The sequence below is a fragment of the Chelonia mydas genome, chromosome 2 (genome assembly GCF_015237465.2).
Source record: "Chelonia mydas isolate rCheMyd1 chromosome 2, rCheMyd1.pri.v2, whole genome shotgun sequence".
In the NCBI taxonomy this organism is placed as follows: domain Eukaryota; kingdom Metazoa; phylum Chordata; order Testudines; family Cheloniidae; genus Chelonia; species Chelonia mydas.
The window spans coordinates 22,359,750-22,381,276 of record NC_057850.1 but is presented as its reverse complement, the minus strand read 5'-3'; the positions used below and the strand labels follow the sequence as shown (position 1 = coordinate 22,381,276).

General features: G+C 41.7%; 1 protein-coding gene and 1 long non-coding RNA gene across 18 annotated transcripts in view; one reads left to right on the top strand and one right to left on the bottom strand.

The window, feature by feature from the left end:
• ZHX1 (zinc fingers and homeoboxes 1) overlaps positions 1-17,369 on the bottom strand; it is a 42,066-nt gene extending 24,697 nt beyond the window's left edge. For 2 of the 12 annotated variants that reach the window (XR_006288363.1, XM_043539133.1), the window contains exons 1-4: positions 16,965-17,279; positions 15,687-15,793; positions 14,451-14,544; positions 8,774-9,018 (exon numbers count right to left, since the gene is read on the bottom strand). The gene's annotated coding sequence lies outside the window, so the exon portion shown is untranslated. Of the gene's footprint in view, positions 1-8,773; positions 9,019-14,450; positions 14,545-15,686; positions 15,855-16,279; positions 16,299-16,964 lie in introns of those variants that run through there. The other 10 variants (XR_006288361.1, XM_043539136.1, XR_006288364.1 and 7 more) reach the window with 10 other exon arrangements.
• Positions 1-21,527, top strand: part of LOC119565550 — a 67,584-nt gene that overhangs the window by 40,155 nt on the left and 5,902 nt on the right. For 3 of the 6 annotated variants that reach the window (XR_006288366.1, XR_006288367.1, XR_005224250.2), the window contains one exon: positions 18,234-18,402. This is a non-coding gene — a long non-coding RNA (uncharacterized LOC119565550). The other 3 variants (XR_005224252.2, XR_005224253.2, XR_005224251.2) reach the window with 3 other exon arrangements.

Sequence of the window (21,527 nt, the reverse complement as noted above, 5' to 3'; positions counted from 1 at the left end):
CAGGGGATGGATCACTTGAAGATTACCTGTTCTGTCCATTCCCTCTGGGGCACCTGGCATTGGCCACTGTTGGCAGACAGGATACTGGGCTAGATGGGCCTTTGGTATGGCTGTTCTTATGTTCTTAGCACAAGCAGTAAGGGATGATTGCCAAGCCACCACCTGAACTGTGATGAGACTGCGGGCTAGGAGCCTAATAGATAAAGCCCCTTGGAGGCAATGGAAAGACTCATTCATTTTAATGGTCAGGCCCCATAAGAGCAGCTTTTCTTTCTTTTTCTTTTTTTTTTTCCCCTTCCCCACAGAGTTTAGGGCCAGAAGGGATAATTACATCATCCAGTCTGTATTTTTTTAAAAGAAAAATGAATAGAAGAAAGTCCTTCATGTGCAACTATATTCTAGACAGCAGTAGAATGTGGACATCAGGATTGTTGGGTCCATTCCTGGCTTTGGTAAGGGATTGCAGTGTAGTAGCTAGAACAAGGGATTCAGAGTTAGGACTACTGAGGTTTTTCTTTAAAAACAAAACAATACTTTGCGCATTTACACAGTATTTATCCATCTGTTGATCTCAATGCAGTTTGAGAAGATGGGCATACAGAAGTAGCTCCATTTTACCAACAGCATAGCTAAGCACAGATTTCCCATTTTTTCTGAGAGGCAGTGTGGCTAACTGAATGAGATATGCCTGCTATATTGGAAATGAACGCTGACAGCAGTGACTTTCTGCAACCTGTGTTGGTCTATGTACTGATATTTGCCTTCTCCTAGAGCAGTAGTGTGAAACCTTGCTCAATAACAACAGTTTTGTAGACTTTTCAATCCTTCACACCTGTCAGTGGAATAGGTGCGACAAGAACACATGGACTCCTGGCTCCCAACTTGGTGCTCCTTCTTCTACACAAAATGGCATTTGCAGATACATAAGCAGCATCATTTCAGATGCCACAGTGATAGTTGCCAATATAAGAATCAAGACAGATAAAGGAAGAGGACCCATTTTGCCTGCACGACAAATAGAGCTATAGCTGCATGACATCACTTTGGAATAATAGTGAAGGCTTTAGAGCAGTCTGGAAGAATATTCTGTGTAATGTAACAACAGTTCCAATTTTGAGATACTATGATTAAAACAGAACAACTAAATGTTCTATAAACTATCACATATGCAAGAATGGCTATTATGTGGCAGTCATATTTTTACAGGAACAGTGGAAAACACTTCTCTGACCTGTGCTATTCCTCTGCCAAATTTCAACTTTAGTTCCTACTTCCAACCCAAGGCACTAGAGCTGTTCAGAAAAAGGTGGGGGGAAACTTACAGTGACAAAAACTCCCTGTTTTCGCCTCCATTAACTTTGCTCTTGAAACAAATTAAACTTTCTGGACCAAAATTTCCAGGGGGAAAAAAAAAAAACCTCTCAAGAAGAGACCAAGTATCAGAAATTTAAAATAAACTGAAAATGGGTTTATTTTCCGCGTCGGCCAGGAGCGCCTGGGCAGACATGGGCGCAGGGACTAAATTTGGAGTGATTTGACCAGGTCATTCTCTTTAGTCCTGCAGTCAGTCCTATTGAACCATCTTATGGTGAGCAGGCAGGCGATACAGATTGCTAGCAGTCCTACTGTACCATCTTCTGCCAGGCAGGCAAGAGATGAGGATGGCTAGCAGTCCTCCTGCACCATCTTCTGCCGAGAAGCCATTAGATGTGGATGGCTTGCAGTCCTTCTGCACCGTCTGCTGCCAGCCAAAGATGTAAAAGATAGATGGAGTGGATCAAAACAAGAAATAGACCAGATTTGTTTTGTACTCATTTGCTTCCCCCCCTCCCCCGTTTAGGGGACTCATTCCTCTAGGTCACACTGCAGTCACTCACAGGGAAGGTGCAGCGAGGTAAATCTAGCCATGTATCAATCAGAGGCCAGACCAACCTGCTTGTTCCAATAAGAACAATAACTTAGGTGCACCATTTCTTATTGGAACCCTCTGTGAAGTCCTGCCTGAAATACTCATTGATGTAAAGCCACCCCCTTTGTTGATTTTAATTCCCTGTAAGCCAACCCTGTAAGCCATGTCGTCAGTCGCCCCTCCCTCCGTCAGAGCAACGGCAGACAATCGTTCCGCGCCTTTTTTCTGTGCGGACGCCATACCAAGGCGAGCATGGAGGCCGCTCAGCTCACTTTGGCAATTAGGAGCACATTAAACACCACACGCATTATCCAGCAGTATATGCAGCACCAGAACCTGGCAGAGCGATACCGGGTGAGGAGGCGACATCAGCGCGGTCACGTGAGTGATCAGGACATGGACACAGATTTCTCTCAAAGCATGGGCCCTGCCAATGCATGCATCATGGTGCTAATGGGGCATGTTCATGCTGTGGAATGCCGATTCTGGGCTCGGGAAACAAGCACAGACTGGTGGGACCGCATAGCGTTGCAGGTCTGGGACGACTGCCAGTGGCTGCGAAACTTTCGCATGTGTAAGGGCACTTTCATGGAACTTTGTGACTTGCTTTCCCCTGCCCTGAAGCGCATGAATACCAAGATGAGAGCAGCCCTCACAGTTGAGAAGCGAGTGGCGATAGCCCTGTGGAAGCTTGCAACGCCAGACAGCTACCGGTCAGTTGGGAATCAATTTGGAGTGGGCAAATCTACTGTGGGGGCTGCTGTGATGCAAGTAGAAGATCTGCTGATATCAAGGGTAGTGACGCTGGGAAATGTGCAGGTCACAGTTGATGGCTTTGCTGCAATGGGATTCCCTAACTGTGGTGGGGCCATAGACGGAACCCATATCCCTATCATGGCACCAGAGCACCAAGCCGGCGAGTACATAAACCGCAAGGGGTATTTTTCAATAGTGCTGCAAGCTCTGGTGGATCACAAGGGACGTTTCACCAACATCAACGTGGGATGGCCGGGAAAGGTACACGACGCTCGCATCTTCAGGAACTCTGGTCTGTTTCAAAAGCTGCAGGAAGGGACTTTATTCCCAGACCAGAAAATAACTGTTGGGGATGTTGAAATGCCTATAGTTATCCTTGGGGACTCAGCCTACCCCTTAATACCATGGCTCATGAAGCCGTACACAGGCAGCTTGGACAGTAGCAGGAGCTGTTCAACTACAGGCTGAGCAAGTGCAGAATGGTGGTAGAATGTGCATTTGGACGTTTAAAGGCGCGCCGGCGCAGTTTACTGACTCGCTTAGACCTCAGCGAAACTAATATTCCCACTGTTATTACTGCTTGCTGTGCGCTCCACAATATCTGTGAGAGTAAGGGAGAGACGTTTATGGCGGGGTGGGAGGTTGAGGCAAATCGCCTGGCTGCTGGTTACGCGCAGCCAGACACCAGGGCGGTTGGAAGAGCACAGGAGTGCGCCCTACACATCAGAGAAGCTTTGAAAACCAGTTTCATGACTGGCCAGGCTACGGTGTGAAAGTTCTGTTTGTTTCTCCTTGATGAAACCCCCCACCCGTTGGTTCACTCTACTTCCCTGTAAGCTAACCACCCTCCCCTCCTCCCTTCGATCACCGCTTGCAGAGGCAATAAAGTCATTGTTGCTTCACATTCATGCATTCTTTATTCATTCATCACACAAATAGGGGGATGACTACCAAGGTAGCCCACGAGGGGTGGTGGAGGAGGGAAGGAAAATGCCATACAGCACTTTAAAAGTTTACAACTTTAAAATTTATTGAATGCCAGCCTTCTGTTTTTTGGGCAATCCTCTGTGGTGGAGTGACTGGTTGGCCGGAGGCCCCCCCACCGCGTTCTTGGGCGTCTGGGTGTGGAGGCTATGGAACTTGGGGAGGAGGGCGGTTGGTTACACAGGGCTGTAGTGGCAGTCTGTGCTCCAGCTGCCTTTGCTGCAGCTCAACCATACACTGGAGCATACTGGTTTGGTCCTCCAGCAGCCTCAGCATTGAATCCTGCCTCCTCTCATCACGCTGCAGCCACATTTGAGCTTCAGCCCTGTCTTCAGCCCGCCACTTACTCTCTTCAGCCTGCCACCTCTCCTCCCTGTCATTTTGTGCTTTCCTGCAGTCTGACATTATTTGCCTCCACGCATTCGTCTGTGCTCTGTCAATGTGGGAGGACAGCATGAGCTCAGAGAACATTTCATCAGGAGTGCGTTTTTTTCTTTCTAATCTTCATTAGCGTCTGGGAAGCAGAAGATCCTGTGATCATTGAAACACATGCAGCTGGTGGAGAAAAAAAAGGGACAGCGGTATTTAAAAAGACACATTTTATAAAACAGTGGCTACACTCTTTCAGGGTAAACCTTGCTGTTAACATTACATACATAGCACATGTGCTTTCGTTACAAGGTCGCATTTTGCCTCCCCCCACCGCGTGGCTATCCCCTCAACCCTCCCCGTGGCTAAGAGCGGGGAACATTTCTGTTCAGCCACAGGCAAACAGCCCAGCAGGAACGGGCACCTCTGAGTGTCCCCTGAAAAAAAGCACCCTCTTTCAACCAGGTGACCATGAATGATATCTCACTCTCCTGAGGATAACACAGAGAGATAAAGAACGGATGTTGTTTGAACGCCAGCAAACATACACTGCAATGCTTTGTTGTACAATGATTCCCGAGTACGTTACTGGCCTGGAGTGGTAAAGTGTCCTACCATGGAGGATGCAATAAGGCTGCCCTCCCCAAAAACCTTTTGCAAAGGCTTTAGGAGTACATCCAGGAGAGCCGCGAACGCCAGGGCAAATTAATCCTTTCACATGCTTGCTTTTAAACCATGTATAGTATTTTAAAAGGTACACTCACCGGAAGTCTCTTCTCCGCCTGCCGGGTCCAGGAGGCAGCCTTGGGTGGGTTCGGGGGGTACTGGCTCCAGGTCCAGGGTGAGAAACAGTTCCTGGCTGTCGGGAAAACCAGTTTCTCTGCTTGCTTGCTGTGAGCTATCTACAACCTCACCATCATCTTCTTCGTCCCCAAAACCTGCTTCCGTGTTGCCTCCATCTCCATTGAAGGAATCAAACAACACGACTGGTGTAGTGGAGGCTGAATCCCCTAAAATGGCATGCAGCTCATCATAGAAGCAGCATGTTTGGGGCTCTGACCCGGAGCGGCCATTCACCTCTCTGGTTTTCTGGTAGGCTTGCCTCAACTCCTTAAGTTTCACGCGGCACTGCTTGGGGTCCCTCTTATGGCCTCTGTCCTTCATTCCCTGGGAGATTTTGACAAAGGTTTTGGCATTTCGAAAACTGGAACGGAGTTCTGATAGCACGGATTCCTCTCCCCATACAGCAGTCAGATCCCGTACCTCCCGTTCAGTCCATGCTGGAGCTCTTTTGCAATTCTGGGACTCCATCATGGTCACCTCTGCTGATGAGCTCTGAATGGTCACCTGCAGCTTGCCAAGCTGGCCAAACAGGAAATGAGATTCAAAAGTTCGCGGTTCTTTTCCTGTCTACCTGGCCAGTGCATCTGAGTTGACAGTGCTGTCCAGAGCGGTCACAATGGAGCACTCTGGAATAGCTCCCGGAGGCAAATACCATCGAATTGTGTCCACGGTACCCCAAATTCGACCCGGCAAGGCTAATCCACTTGTCAGGGGTGGAGTAAGGAAATCGATTTTAAGAGCCCTTTAAGTCAAAATAAAGGGCTTCATCGTGTGGACGGGTGCAGGTTTACATCGATTTAACGCTGCTAAATTCGACCTAAAGTCCTAGTGTAGACCAGGGCAGATTGGAAAACGTAGGCGCTTAGACCCTCTTTTGACAGGCAAAAAGGATGTTTTTCAATTGTGTTAGCTCATGTGAAATTAGCTCAATAGGATTGAAAAGCCCTCTTAATGCTTGCTAAAATGCAGGCTAACGTGTTTGAACGCATACTAGCCAGGCTACAAACACAACCAATTAACGTGATTGGCCCTGTTTTGAAGGACTGAAGTTAAATGACTTGCACAAGATCCTAGCGGCCACAGCAAGGTAGACCGCTCTGATCCCCCTATCTACTTGACCACAAGACTAGTCTCCCCGCTTTCTACAAAGCAGAAAATAGAGATTATGATTTGATCTTTGATTTTTACAAAGTCAACACAAAAATATTTTCTATACTGAACCATTAACAGATTACACATGTAGCCTTAAAGTTACAAACAGAATCACAGAAATCAGAGATGGACAAGAGCTAGCAAATCATTTAGTTCATCTCCATGCTAGAGCAGGACTGTACCCTATCTATTGGGAAGAGACATAGTCTGTCCACACTACAGGTACAATGGTGTGTTTTCAGATCCAGTCTGGGATATATTCCTCTGACCTGGTAAAGAAAATATGGTCCACATAGCAGCCTTTTTCAGAATGCATCCACATATCAATTAAGTTTCTCTCTCCATACTTTAGTTCTCTAACAGAGTATCTACATATGCACTCTAGAAAAATCTGGGCAGGTATTACAGTGTCTCAGTATAGGACAGAATGTCTGGGGAACATGCAACAGAGCACGTGGCAGTGCATTCTGGGATACCCTATCTCAGAGAGACGGAAGGAAGAAGGATCTACCAGAACTGGTTGCATAGGCAGGAGGTCCCCCTCCACTCAGAAAAAAAAGTTACTATAAGACAACCACATGCCAATATAAGCTCTGCCTTAGGAAAAAAGACAATTAGTTGCCATAGCACCTGATGGCCAGATTCTGCCACCTTACTCCATGAGTACTCCCACTGATTTCAATGGGACTTCTTGAAGAATAATGGACTACTCAATATGTGACAGAATCTGGCACTGAGTATTATCTGCATTGCGTGTGGCTATAAACCATGTTTAGAGCCAATCATGGTAGTAACAAATTGGTTTTAAGATAGTAGTGTAGACAGCTGTAATGTAGACAGGGCCACAGCATTCCACCGTGGTCTTGTCTACATGAGAAAGTTGTCTGATTCAGTTAAACCAATTTAGTTCAATCAGTGCAAAGCCCTGTGTGGACATGCGTATTTCAGTTTTGCTCAAGTCAATTGGGAACAGCTTTAAACTAAATATTTGAAGTTTTACCAACTTAACTATGTTGGCAAGGGGTATGTGATTTTTGCTGAGGTAATTATACTCATAAAAGCCTTCATGTAGAAACAGTTATATTGGTATAAGGTGCTTTATTCCAATATATCTTATTTCAATTCACAAATTAGAATAAATTATATCGATATAAGCACTTTTATACTCTTATAACTGCATCTAATGTGGTTTTTGCAGCTGCAACTATACTGTCACAGATAAATGGAAAAACTTTTAAAGTGCAGACAAGGCCTTAAACTGAAGTGAGGGTATCCACACAGGACACCAGTTTAACTAAAGAAGTTTAAAAATCAGTTTAAGTTAAACCGATACAGCTCCCATGTAAACAAGACCTGTGAAGAAAATTTTTTATCTGGAAAAAAATATCTGAATTTAAACATTTACAGTTAATATATTTTTAAGTTTAGCTATATTCAGTATAAAATAGATCTATTTTAAGAAGGCAACAGAGTACTTGTCAAGACCTGAGTTCAGGATTCCATGTTTTTATGAAAGAGTTGATGACATCATTAACATTCAGGCAATACAGGAGGCTGCATCCTTTTTTTTAAAACAGAGTAGCTGTTGTTCATATGACCAACTCTTGTAGGAGAACACGAGAACCCTGCTCTGAGGTCCTGGCAGGAAAGTAAAAGAGGAAATCCCTTTTAACCTGATGCTATAATTTTTCTAAAATAAGGAAGCTTGTTTTTCAAAAATTATATTACCCAAGTTACTAGCACAACAGCAGAATAGTGAAAACTGAAAAAAAATTAGTTATTTTAATTATTATGTGCAATACTTTTTGCATTTAATTCACTTTTTTTGTTACACTGAATACAGAAAACAGAATAATGACTCTGGTTCTCATGCACTAGCATAATGCTGCAAAGTTTGCACAGGAAGGGTAATGTAAAAAAAATCTCTTGTTATTTTTATGCAAACATTTCTATTAAAATTAGATCTGTATTCTTTTTAAACAAAAAATTTAAAATACCCAATAGCGTCCCTTTAAAGATTGTTTTAAAATATACTGGCAATTTTAATCTATTTGTGCAGCTTGCTCATGCTTTAGGGTCCAATCCTCCTCCCACTGGAGTTAAAGGGAGTTCACCATTGACTTCAACAGGAGCAGGCCCCTAGAATGTTATAAACAGATTCTGTATTTACTTTAAAACCATTGCAGTTCACATTTAAAAAGCAACAGAAAAAGAACTCGGAAAATGCAAGCTGCCCAAGGAAATCAGAATCCACTCTTATTTCAAAGACCCAAACGGCATAATACTGAGAGGTGGCGAAGAAACCTCAAACTGTATCGTATAACATCTGATGTAAAATAATCAAATCAGTTTTAATAAAAATCACCTTGTTAATGTTGATGTTTATACTTGCCTTCCAACCAGAATACACACTAAAAACATTCCATTAAATTATATATTACATTGTTGCTCCATATGTCAACATTAAAACTACTATTCTCAGTAACATAATTGAGGATTATTTTAGAATAGATGAAGCATCATTCCTATATTGGACAGGTAAATAATAATCTCAGAGTAGAGGGACAGTGTGTTTAAATCAGGGTGGATCAAAATAAAAATTAAATAAGTACATTTATTTTTAACATTTAAATTATTTTTTCCCTTAAAAGTAAACCAATTTAAAATTAAATGAGATTATAACAATTTATGTTAAGGCCTAAACTTTAAATTAATCTATTAAAATAATGTAAATTAATTAAAAAAATATTCAAGCAGTACCTGTTTGCTGCTGAAATTTTGAAGTCAAACCACTGCACTGGTAGAAGTCACTGGCTAAGCACTTGAGACTGGTGTTCAAAGTGCTAAACCAGCTTTTGACAGAAGTAGCTTCTTCTGCAGACGCAGAATGAATATTTTCTTCATTTCAGTTTATTCAAGTAGTTCAGTTCAATGACTAGGTGATTCAAAGTTGAGAAACCAACTGGGAGTCGAAAAAGCAGAAAAACTCATTTTCCTCTTTCAATCTATTAAAAAAAAGAATGTGAGAGGAGGAGATCTACTAGTTCTAAAATCTTGAAGAATACGGTGACGAAACTATCAGTTCAATTCATTAACTACAGATATTTCATTTGTTTAATACATCAGTTTTAAAAGCAAGTAATATATTGATAAACACACTTCTCTTGTGAATCCATCGTATTTAATATAGTTTTTAATTAACAAATAAAAGCAATTTTAAAATGCTGTTTTTGTGCATTTTAATTGAATTCCACTTTCCATCCAAGTGCAGCTTGACACAAATCATGAGTAAAAAAATTAATCACTTAGTAAACAAGATATGGATCATTCATCATTCTCTATCATAAAAAAAATGGAAAACTTAAGAATCTGAATAAATTTATGTTAGGCTACATAATTGCTTAAATAAATGTGTATAGATATAGTTAGGGCCCTACCAAATTCACAGCCATGAAAAACACGTCACAGACCGTGAAATCTGGTGGTCCCCTGGGAAATCTGGTCTTTTGTGTGTTTTAACCACGTATTATACAGATTTCAAGGAGGGGAGACCAGCGTTTCTCAAATTGGGGGTCCTGACCCAAAAGGGACTTGCAAGGTTATTTTGGGGGAGGACGGGAGACACACAGTATTGCCACCCTTACTTCTGAGCTGCCTTCAGAGCTAGGTGGCCGGAGAGCAGCGGCTGTTGGCTGGGCGCCCAGCTCTGAAGGCAGCGCCCCGCCAGCAGCAGAGCAGAGGAAAGAGTGGCAATAGTAAGAGCGCCATCCTTACTTCTGCGCTGCTGCTGGCGGCAGCTCTCCAGCTGCCCAGCTCTGAAGGAAGCGCCGCCATCAGCAGCAGTGCAGAAGTAAGGGTAGCAGTACCCCAACCCCACCCCCAACAATTTTGTGACCCCTCCACCCCCCACAACTCCTTTCTGGGTCAGAACTCCGACAATTACAACACCGTGAAATATCTGATTTAAATAGTTGAAATCATGAAATTAGTATTTTTAAAAAATCATATGACCGTGAAATTGACCAAAATGGACCGTGAATTTGGTAGGTCCCTAGATATGGTGTATTCTTTTGGTTAGAAAAAGGAAGTACCAAATTATACCAACCAGTGAGAATCAGCCTCTCTTTGGGAAAATAATAAAAAGTACAAATGCAAAACAAGATTAAAATAGGTTATTTAAATCAAGGTTTCCTGCTTGCTGATTTAAATAATTATTTAAACAACTGATTTAAATCAGTCCACCCTGGGTTAAATGTACTTGGCAAGTTTCTATACTACTGTATTAAATAGGTGATTTTGGGGGGTGGGGGAAGAGGTGGTATGATTGGGAGAGGGAGAAGTAAGGCAGAGAAATCTAATCTCATTATTAAATCAGCCCACGTTAAATCATTTCAGGATAAAACAGGGGTGTGGTATTCAAAGAGAACATTTAAGAGACTGTCCAAAAGTTTACCATAAGAAAACAGGCAGACTGTGGGAACCTCATGGGAATAAGATGCATCTGTTGTTGAATGTAGCCTTGCAAAATTCTACTGGCTCACTTGCCTAGGGTGAGTAATTTCTTTTTTTGACAGCCAAGTACAATATTAGTTTTTTCCACCATCATCAAGCTAAGGGTGGGTAAAAATATTTTGTACCTAGACTAAAAAACGTTCATGAAGATTTCGCAAGTTTGGTTTTATGGGAACAGAAACCACTTCTTTTTTTTTTTTTTTGGGGGGGGGGGGGGGGGGCTGATAAACAAAGTTTAACATCAAATGAACAAAACCTCACCTTTGTTTCAAACTGCATATTGCAGTGATAGTATTTTATATCCAATCAATACACAATTCAGAAAGATTGCTTTTAAAATTCAAAGCTATTTGCATATCCCTGCACAGCTAGGGATTTCTTGGAAAACTGAAGAAATCAAAAACTGAAATCTCAAATTTTTCTTCTTTTGTTTGAATCCTCCATTGGGGAAGGCAACACACAAAATGCTTTGAGGCAGCATGAATCATTTAAAATAAAGGGTGCCCTCTTTCCCTCATTTATATATTACATATAAAAACTGAATGCAGGACAAAGGTAAACTTTTAAGATCGACTCTGTTCTCCCGCACATGTTCACAGGGGTAATAAAAATAAGTAGTAAAATGACTTTGTAACTCCCAAACTTCCACTTGTGAAATTAAATGCAATTTTGCAAAAGCCTGGCTCTACTGGATTCTAGAGAGAAGTGTCAGATCCATCAGTGGAAACTATTGCATACTGTATGAATGAATCCTACATTTTCATTTTAATACAGTTGAAGGGGGTATTTAAATGAAATGTTTGAGTAAGCTTTTTATTTTCTTGTTTTATGTCGAAATTACTGAACATCTCCATGCAAAACAGCACAGAGAAGTTACTCCAGGCTAGAGTGGTCTTCAGTCCCGATCCGCCAATAAGATCAACACTGATGCAGTGGTCCATCTGCATGAAGCTCATTGCGGTATTGGGACTTAAGTGCTTACAAGCGAGGAGACAGACTGTCCCCAAAACCAGAAGTACAGTCCATTCACCAACCCAGGAGTAAAAATCGGCAAGCACCTACACTTCCCCTCTGTACCAGGTCACAGATAATTTCAGCTGGATCAAATCCATAGAAATTAAAATATTTGAAAAGCTTTATAGGTGACTGCCAAAGGGGGGGGGGGGGGGGAGTCCATTTTGCATCCTTCTGATGTGTGAAAAAAGTCTGAAAAAGGTTACGGGTTAAAATTTTATTTTTTTGCCTTTAAAAAAAATTAATCAGGTCTTATCTTCCTTGTTTTTGCTGGAGGACTTTGAGAACCAGAGGACTGGGGAGCAGTTTGTCAAGATTCTGAGTTAAATTTAACGCTTGTTAACTAAAAAATACAAATCCCCAAAGTTTTGAACTGCAAATCTCTTCCCCTAATAAATTGCTCAGGTTTTGATTTCTTGTGGTGCTTTATTTTCACTAGTTCTCTAGTCACCCATAGACTCCTCCTGCAAAAGCAAGATATATAAGTTATCCTATGTAAAAACAAGTTAAATATAAACATCCAGGCCTTCTTTATTTTATATTTTCGCCTTTGTAGGTCCCCTTCGGGGTGTGTGTGTCTGTCTCTCTCTCCATATACATATACATACAGGGGACCTACAAGGGCTTAAAAAAATGCACTTGTTTGTTTATGATGTATAAAGAAGGTCTGGATATTTATTTTTAACTTCCACTTGTTTTTACATATATATTCCAAGCAGATACATGTTATAGGTGCCAAACCTGCAAACTGCTCTATGTGTGAAGATCCAGATGCTCCACCCACATGGAATGGCAAGACTTCTGTCTGAGTAAACCTGTGTCTCCATGCAGAGTTCCACTGAGCAATTTGCAGGATCAGGGCCTAAATAAGTATCCAATCCTACTAACAGTTACTGTTGGGTTTAATACAGAGCTAGGCCAATGCTGAGTACTTCTGAAAATCTCACCCATAGAATTTAACAAGTTATCAGTGGATGCTAATGTAATCAGTGGGCTGAGAACACTGTTGGGAGTCAGGAACGCCTGAGTTTTGATTCTGACTTCACCTAATTAAGGCCATGTCTACACTACAAAATTATATTGACCTAACTTAAGTTGGCATACCGACACCACAGTTATTAAATCGCTAGTGTGTCTGCGCAGTTGGCTCAGTGTGTCAGCGTCCTTACCTGGAGCACTTGTATCAATTGTATTGTCAGTGTGGGGTGGTTCCTGAAAGCTAGTAATAGTTCACATAAGCAACACAGTGACTCCTACATTTACACTGCATCAACCTAATTACATCAACTGTGACTCGATGCCACTCAGGCAGGTGGTGTTACTACATCGGCGTAGAGAGGCACTTACATTGGCAGAAGCCAAATTTAAGTGAAGACACTTCCACAGCAAGGTTGATGCAAGGCAGCTTACGTCAACCTAACCCTGTAGTGTAGGCCAGACCTCACTCTGTGATCTGTGCCAAGACATTTAACTAGTGTGCTGATCCACCTTGGGAGGTGAAGAGCACCCTCAACTCAGCACCATGCATCATTAGGCCCCCCTTGCTAGACTTTACTCCTATTTGAACAGGAAATAGTTCCATACCTTATAGCTATTTTAAGGATTAACTGGTAATTTGTACAGGCCTTTGAAGATGTATACTGCTGCAACAAGCCTAGACAGTACAATCTTATTACTATACTACAGGCCCTTCCCTACCCCTATTCTCTCCCCACAAACCTGACTCATAGAATAGAATATCAAGGTTGGAAGGGACCTCAGGAGGTCATCTAGTCCAACCCCCTGCTCAAAGCAGGGCCAATCCCCAATTTTTGCCCTGATCCCTAAATGGCCCCCTCAAGGATTGAACTCACAACCCTGGGTTTAGCAGGTCAATGCTCAAACCACTGAGCTATCCCTCCCCCCTTATATGGAACATTATTTGGCCCCATTCCAGCAAGGCATCCCTTATGCCCATGCACGAGCCTCTGGGAACAGAGCCTTGGTTAGAAAGCTCTTTGGGGTACAGACTTTGTCTTTATTAGTTCTATGAATCGGAGCACTTTTGGAAACTTTAACAATAAAATAATGATGAGGGTATACACAAATAGCAAAAATAAGGACATAAGGATTCAAGTTCAGGTTAATTTTTAAATATACAGAAAAAAAGTGTTCCTAATTTTCAGGTTTCAGTCAAAAACTGTACCATTATTACATTTAATAACATCTAGGTAAGATGCTTTGTAACATGCTTTGACGATTTAGAGTGCTATGCAACTGCCAAGTATTTTTATTTCTATTATTTTGGAAGGTGTCTGAATTACTGTAATGATTATAAAGTTCCAGTTCAAAAGCCTGTTTCTACCATTCCACAAACTGTGTTAACATAGTGCTCATCAAACTTGAAGAGCAACGCTGGCTATACCAAAAGAAAGACAATGCTATGCAAGCTGTCTCACTCAGTTCTGTCCATCCGTATTGACAGACATTACTTCCAGTCATCCACGCCCCAAGACTCTCCTGTACAGTGACTACAAACTGTGAACTTGATCCGCAGCTTGTTCAACTCCCACTGAAATCCATAAATATGGAGAGTGATTACAGCAGATTACAAGACTGGATCCTGCATGATGCAATTTTGCAATATGAACATGAAACTAAGTTAAGATCCAAATACTTTAACTGAAGATCTTAAACAAAATTTGAATTCAGTTCTTTTGAGGGGAACGTTAACGTGGTACTTCATCGCTACTCTTAATCATAGCACATATTAAATAGACTAAAAACTGGGTAACTGACAGGTCTCAAAATGTAACTGTAAATGGGGAATCTCTTCATCATCAAGCGGGTGCGTTTCTAAAGGGATCAGTTCTTGGCCCTAGATTATTTAACATTTTTATCAATGACCTGGAAGAAACCATAAAATACTTACTGATTAAGTTTGCAGATGACACAAAGATTGGGGTAGTTATAAATAATGAAGGGTACAGGCCTCTGATACAGAGCAATCTGGATTGCTTGATAAACTGGGTACAAGCAAACAATATGTGTTTCAGTACAACAAAATGTAAAGTCATACAAAAACAAAGAATGTGTTCATACTTCCAGGATGGAGGATTCTATCCTGAGAAACAATGACTTTGAAAAAGTGGTTGGGGGTGGATCATGATGCATAATCAGCTGAATGAGCTCTCACAAAAAAGGCTAATGTGATCTATAAACAGGGGAATATCGAGTAGGGCTAGGTAGGTTATTTTACTTCTGTATTTGGCACTGGGGTAATCACTATTAGATTATTGGATCCCCTTTGGGTTTCTACAATTAAAGAAGGATGTTAATAAATTGGAGAGGATTCAGAAGATCCATGAAAATTTTTAAAGAATTGGAAAACATGCCTTCTAGTGAAAGGCTCAAAGGGCTCAAGATGTTCAGTTTATCAAAGAAAAGATTAAGGGGTGATTTAAGTTAGGACACAGTCCGTAAGTATCTACATGGGGAATGGAAGTTTGTTAATAGAAAGACCCTTCACTCTAATAGACAAAGGTATAACAAGGTCCAATGGCTAGAAGTTGAAACTAGACAAATTCAGACTGGAAGTAAGACTTAAAGTTTTTAAACAGTGAAGGTAATTAACCACTGGAATGATTTACTACGGATTATGGTGGATTCTCCATCCTTAGCAATTTCTATATTAAGCTTCGATGTTTTTTTAAAAAAAGATATGATCTCATCCAAACAGGAATTAATTCAGAGGAGTCCTGTGGTCTATGTTGTACAGGAGGATCACAGTGGTCCCTTCTGGTTACATCTATGAATCTACTTTAAACATTATTTTTTGCCATATTAGATTTTGTAAAATCCTTGTAAACAAAACAAGTTTTTGGTCTAAATGGACTGTAGTTTTAATGCCTCTTCACCACAGAGCTTTTAAAAGAAGATTTAGATTGCACTGCACAGCTTTTTTCATGAAATTCATGTTTCTGAATATCTCCAACATGCTCCCTGCGTACGGGTGCAATTATTTTTAAAATAAGGGCTATTTATTTCTGGTTGCAAATCCATTTACATCCCAGCTTCTTACGTTTTAAATGACAAAACAGAGAAAGGTAAACTGTAATTGTCCTCCCAGAAAGATGAAAGTGCTCAGAGGTAAAGCATAGGTACCTACCAGTTAGTGTTCACTACTGCAGGTGTTCTGACCCCTTTCAGAGGTCCAGGACCTTTTCGAAGTATGTGGTTTATTGATGCTGCTTTGGATCTCTATTACTGTGCATCCTGATCTGGGGAAGAGTTGAAAATCAGAATGCAGAACTGGGTATCTATATGTCCCAGAAACCTAAGTAAAAATGACATTTCACAAACTTTGCCTGCAAACATTGCTACGTGTTCCATCTTTTCAAACTGAAACTCATTTTACATTTTAAGATGATTAAAGAAAGCTAGAACTAGAACTGTATGATCTGAGCCCATGACCACAATTAGTTAAATAAAAGACCCACACAGGTAAATTAAAACACACACACATATTGGGTTCCTCAAATTTATGAAAATTTTAAGTTCATTATGCTGCTTTTCATCTGACTTGTCCAATTTTCCTCGACCATTTGCGAAAAACAAAAACATACACAAGACCCCCTCTACACAGCTGCCAAACTCTCATATTTGGAGGTGGGAGGGAAAAGTGGGGAAAGAAGAAAATCTCCTTGGTTCTTCAGCAATTTTACAGCAGTTTTAAAAAAACCAAACCAAACCAAACATTACCTCATGATGAAGGATTTTACAGCATGTTCCCAGGAGATTTAAAAATCTCATTGGCCTGGGACAGAGATCATCAGGTTTGTACATTTCAAAACTGTAATTAGTTTTTAGGTACTACTCCCTCCCCACCCAACACAGAGCCTCCCACTCTCCCAAAAAGCTGCCCCCAACAGTATTTAGGGCCTCCTCTAAATCACCATAGGGAGAACGCACAACATAAGTCTCATCAGCTGCAGACAAACAATAGGGAGGCGAAGAATACACACTCAACCCCTCCCATCGCAAAAATCTTAAAAGTATCCAAACATCTCCATGAAGACATCCCCTCTTTCCTGTCTTTGGCGGTTAGGAATAAACCAAGAGGGAGTTCTTTCTCCTTGCTTCTGGCTAAACCTTGAGGCGACGTCTCTTTCCTGTAAAATTTCCCCACACTAATCCAGGGTGTGAGGAGTTTGTTGATCCCAACACACTTCTCCCATATTATAAGTGATTGAGAACTGAAGGGGAGAATCCCTCACAAATTTCAGTTACAGAAGCAATGGCTGGAGATGTGTGAATGTGTATGTGAGAGAGAAATACCTCCCAGCTTCCACCAGAGATATTTCGCTCAGTCTTTCTTTCACACACTCCAATCAGCCCCTACACGCCCCCCCCCAGCTGAGAAAGCAACGAATGCTAAAATCCCTACCTTGAAGTGCTGCTCTCTGCCTCTCTCCCACTCAGCCTGTGTCAGTACCTCCTCCTCTTACTGCCTCGTCGCCATCTTGCATTTAAAAAACTACTGCACTTTTTTTGGGGAGGGGTGGGTAACTGAACTTTGAACTCACACAGCACTTTAAACCTACCCACCCTAAGCACACAGACCCTGATTTTATCCCTAAATTAAAGCTGAGTTTTCCCCATAACTCTGTATCTATGCTATGATCCGGGCGTGGGAAAGCAGTGTGACAATAGGCAGAGTGTGTGTGTGTGTGTGTGTGTGTGTGTCTCTCTCTCTCTCTCAATCATACATGAATTCAGAGAGCAGGAGCAGCAGGGAGGGGAGGAGCTGCTCCAGCAGTGATACAATCTCCTCTCCTCTGCGTGTGAAGCTAGGGAGTGGTAGTTGCCACCATTTATAAAGCTGGCACAACAGAAGGCTGCCCTGTGATTGGTCCCGTAAGGTTTCATTCCAGCCATAGGGATCAGGGCAAGAGATTGGACAAGAAGGCTAGTGATCACATGGATGACTTCCACACATGTCTCACCCACAGAGCTGCTAAGCTAAGACCCCAAAGCCTATCCTGTCCCAAGGCTCTGTGTGTGCGTTTCTCTCTCTCTCTCTCCTAAGGTTACAATGTAGTTGTGTTAACTAAGGAAGCAGATTATTACAACTATTTTTAGTCTAATTTCCTTTTCACCATTTGTGCGGTTTGTGTCTGAAATGAATAAATGCAATCAAGCCAACTAGATAGTTTCATTTTCCAGTTTACACATTAGCTGGGTGCTGCAACGTTTGGGTTTCAAACATCTTTTTTCTTTCTGTGTTGGAAACACTGAAAAGAGTGGACACTACTCTTAAAGGTGACCTTCAAGGAGGAAAAAGAATGGGTCTGTTCTCTTTTTGTTTCTTTACCAGTGGAGCTGGGAGCAACCATAGTGAATGTAAAAAGAAAAGGAGGACTTGGGGCACCTTAGAGACTAACAAATTTATTTGAGTATAAGCTTTCATGAGCTACAGCTCACTTCATCAGATGCGAAAGCTTATGCTCAAATAAATTTGTTAGTCTCTAAGGTGCCACAAGTCCTCCTTTTCTTTTTGCGAATACAGACTAACACGGCTGTTACTCTGAAACCTGTCATTATAAGACTGTTTTTCAGTTACTTATAATTTTAACACATTTCAGCTGGTTGAACAGAAATGTCTTATGCCCAGTGTCAGCCTCAGACGGATTTTTTTTTTTTTTTAACATTTCAGAAAAACTGGTTCAGTCATTCTCAGAATGAGATGAGTGATAATTTTCTGTTTCACCTTCTCTCCTCATTCATCCCAAATGGGTAATGCCGGTCATCTGTGGAATTCAGAGGTGGTCCAGTATTGTTGCTGGAGGCTCCAGGACTCCGCAAGGGACTGTTTCTCCGAACAGGTACTGAGTGTGATCTTGTCCATGAATGGGTTTAGATTTGTTACTCGCAACCTAAGCCTTGCTGTCTGCTAACAGCCATTTAAGACTTTGGGTGCAGCTGGTAGGGGGTGAGGGGGAAAAGGCAGTCTTGCACAGGAATTGTAAGCTCTGACAGACTCTCATTTTGTCTGGTCATATTGAGGATTGTATTGGTTTGGGAAGAAAATGCATCAGGATTTCTTTGGAGATCCAGCTCCAGATTTTTTCTTTCGTTAAGGGATTAGTCCCTTCTTGAATACCATTGCTGTTGAGAGAGACCAACAGATTGCTATGCTGACTTTGACAGTGAGGGATGAGGTCTCTTTGTATTCTCCACTACTAATTTCTCTGATGTTTCCCCAAACATCCTCAGACCTGTGCATTTGGATGAACAGAATATCTGGTTGTTATGACTGGTTGCTACTGATTTGTTTAACACAGCTTTCTTGTAGCCTCTGAGGTAGGAGCCATCCCCCACTGCCCATTACATCAAAGATTTTACCACAATGTGAACCTGAGGCCTGTCATATATTCCTAAATGTTAAGCCACTTGCTTACCACCAAGTAGGTTTTCCTTACTAAGGCCATGTTAACCCTACAATCTTTGGTTGTCAGTTATGTCAGCATATGGCTGCTGAAATTTTTATAAGCACTTTTATAAGTGCTTGCTTCAGCACTGCAAGTACTCACTAGAAGTGCTTGGGTCGATGCAAAGTCGATGCACTATGGGTAGGTATCCCAGTGTGCCATGCATTGCTGCATAGTGCAATACCTTTTGTGATAGAAATGACTTGCCCAAGGATGTCTGAGAGTAAGGGGTTAAGTTCCCAGCATGCAACTTTCTCCATCCCATAATGCCACTCACATACCATAATTACTGTGCCTTTAAAAAAAAAATCCACAAAATCCACCCGGCACTTTTTGGTCTCTGCCATCTCTGACAGAAGCGAGGAGCCAGCAGAGATCTGCACTACCATCATGAATGTTGCAAATACAGGATGCACAATTCTCTTGTATTTACAGACTTGCAGAAAGTACTGCAACAACAGGGGCATGCCAATTTCTTTTAGGACAGCTTGCTAAGGGACATAGCAAAAACAATACAAGGCTGTTGGTGGCGTTCATGGAGCAGTTGCAGATGACGGTGCACCACTTGTGCGTTTGAGAAATGAGCACTGCCTGGTGGGATCATACCATAATGCAGGTTTGGGATGACAGGCACTGGCTGTTGAACTTTCCAATGTGGAAGGCCATATTCCTGGATCTGTGTTCTGAGCTCGCACCAGCCCTCCACTGCAAGGACACCAGAATAAGAGCAGCATTGACAGAGGAGTGGTGATCACACTCTAAATGATTTCCCACTGGCGTTGCAAGCTTCCACAGTTTGAAAATCCACAGTGGGGGCCACTGTCATGTAAATGTGTAAGGCCATTAATCTTCTCCTGCTACACAGGACAGGCAGCGTGCAAACATAGTGGATGGACTGTAGCAATGGGGTTCCCAAACTGTGGTAGGGGGATTGACAGAACACATATACCTACTTTGGGATCAGCCCACTTTGCCACAGAGCACATAAAACAGAAAGGACTATTTTTCCATAGTTATGTAAGGGTTGATGAATTGGGAATTCACTGATATCAATGTGGACTGGTCAGGGAAGATGGATGAAACTTGTAGGTTTAAGAACAAAGGGCTGTTCAGAAAGTTGAAAGCAGGACATTCTTTCCTGACTGGCAGATTACCATTGGTATTGAAATACCAATAGTGATTCTGGGGGACCCAGCCTACCACTTGCTCATGAAGCTGTACACCGGCTACCTTGACAGCATCAAGGAAAGAGTCGGTTACCAGCTTAGCACGTGCAGAATGACCACTGAATGCGTTTTTGGGGTGTGCGATTCAAAAAGTTTGGAGACCCCTGATTTACAGGGTCTTTGGGAAATAAATCCTTTTCTGAAGGTGTGATGTCTTTCACTGGTGCAGCTACTGCTGCACCAAACTTGGGTTTCCAAAACCTAAGAAATGTTTTTTGGTTTTATGTAACGCTTTTAATATTTGGTTTTATCCAGAAATCTCTGTTTAGATCTTATAACATCCTCAAATGAGGCATGTGCAGGAAACCTTGCGTCTAAATAATGCTTGAAAAACACAGTATTTTAATTTTTTTAAAACAGAGTTCCTTGCAAACCACAGGCTTCCTGCCCTGAAGAGTCATGCAGGGTATTTTTTGGATGCTGTGTATATGATACTTCCCTTGGTTGTTTACAGAAGAAAGGTAGCATCCCAAGCTGGCTGCCACTCATTTGAGTGCTAGAGAATCTGCATGTTTCTGCTTGAGCCTTCCCACAGTGAAGTCATGGCTCCAAGCATATGGGAGAGGTATGTCAAAGCCTCAGCAATGCCTGTCTTACTCAAAACCTCATACTCTGGTAGAGCAAGGGTCAGCAGTTTGTGGCAGCAGGCCATAGCTCACCCTCTCCCTCTAAGGCTCCTGAAGAACTGGATCCACCACATACAAGCTTCCCCCCCCGCATCATGTCTGCTCTTTGCCACAGAATTAATTGATGTATAAGTGCTAAATAGTTATTCTAAATTGTGAATGAATCACATGCTTATGTTTTCAGTCTTAAAGAACTGAGATTGTAACATTAATTTATCCTGTGGTTAGAATACAGAAAAATCAACTAGATGATCCAACTTCTAATACAGCACCAAACAATACTGATCTATATTCTGTAGGGTGAACCTCCTCCCCACAAAAAAACTTCACACACATTAAGGCTGAATAATTAAGATCTCAAAATCATGAGATGCTACGTCAATTTGTAAGCAAATCTGTGACTGCCCCTTTCTGCTTGTGCATTACACAACTCCGTAGTTACATAATCAAATATTACTCAGATATTTTGCACAATTTTAAATACATTACTTTGTATTTTTTCATATTTTTGTCGTCATAATTGTACAGTATATCTTAATTGACTTATGCAGCTCTTTGAGTGAACACGTGAGAGGGGACTGCTGGGCAGACTGATCTCAATAGACCAAAAGCCCTCCTGCTCTTCCATTTTACTATTTATCATACTAAAGGTAGCATTAAAAAAACC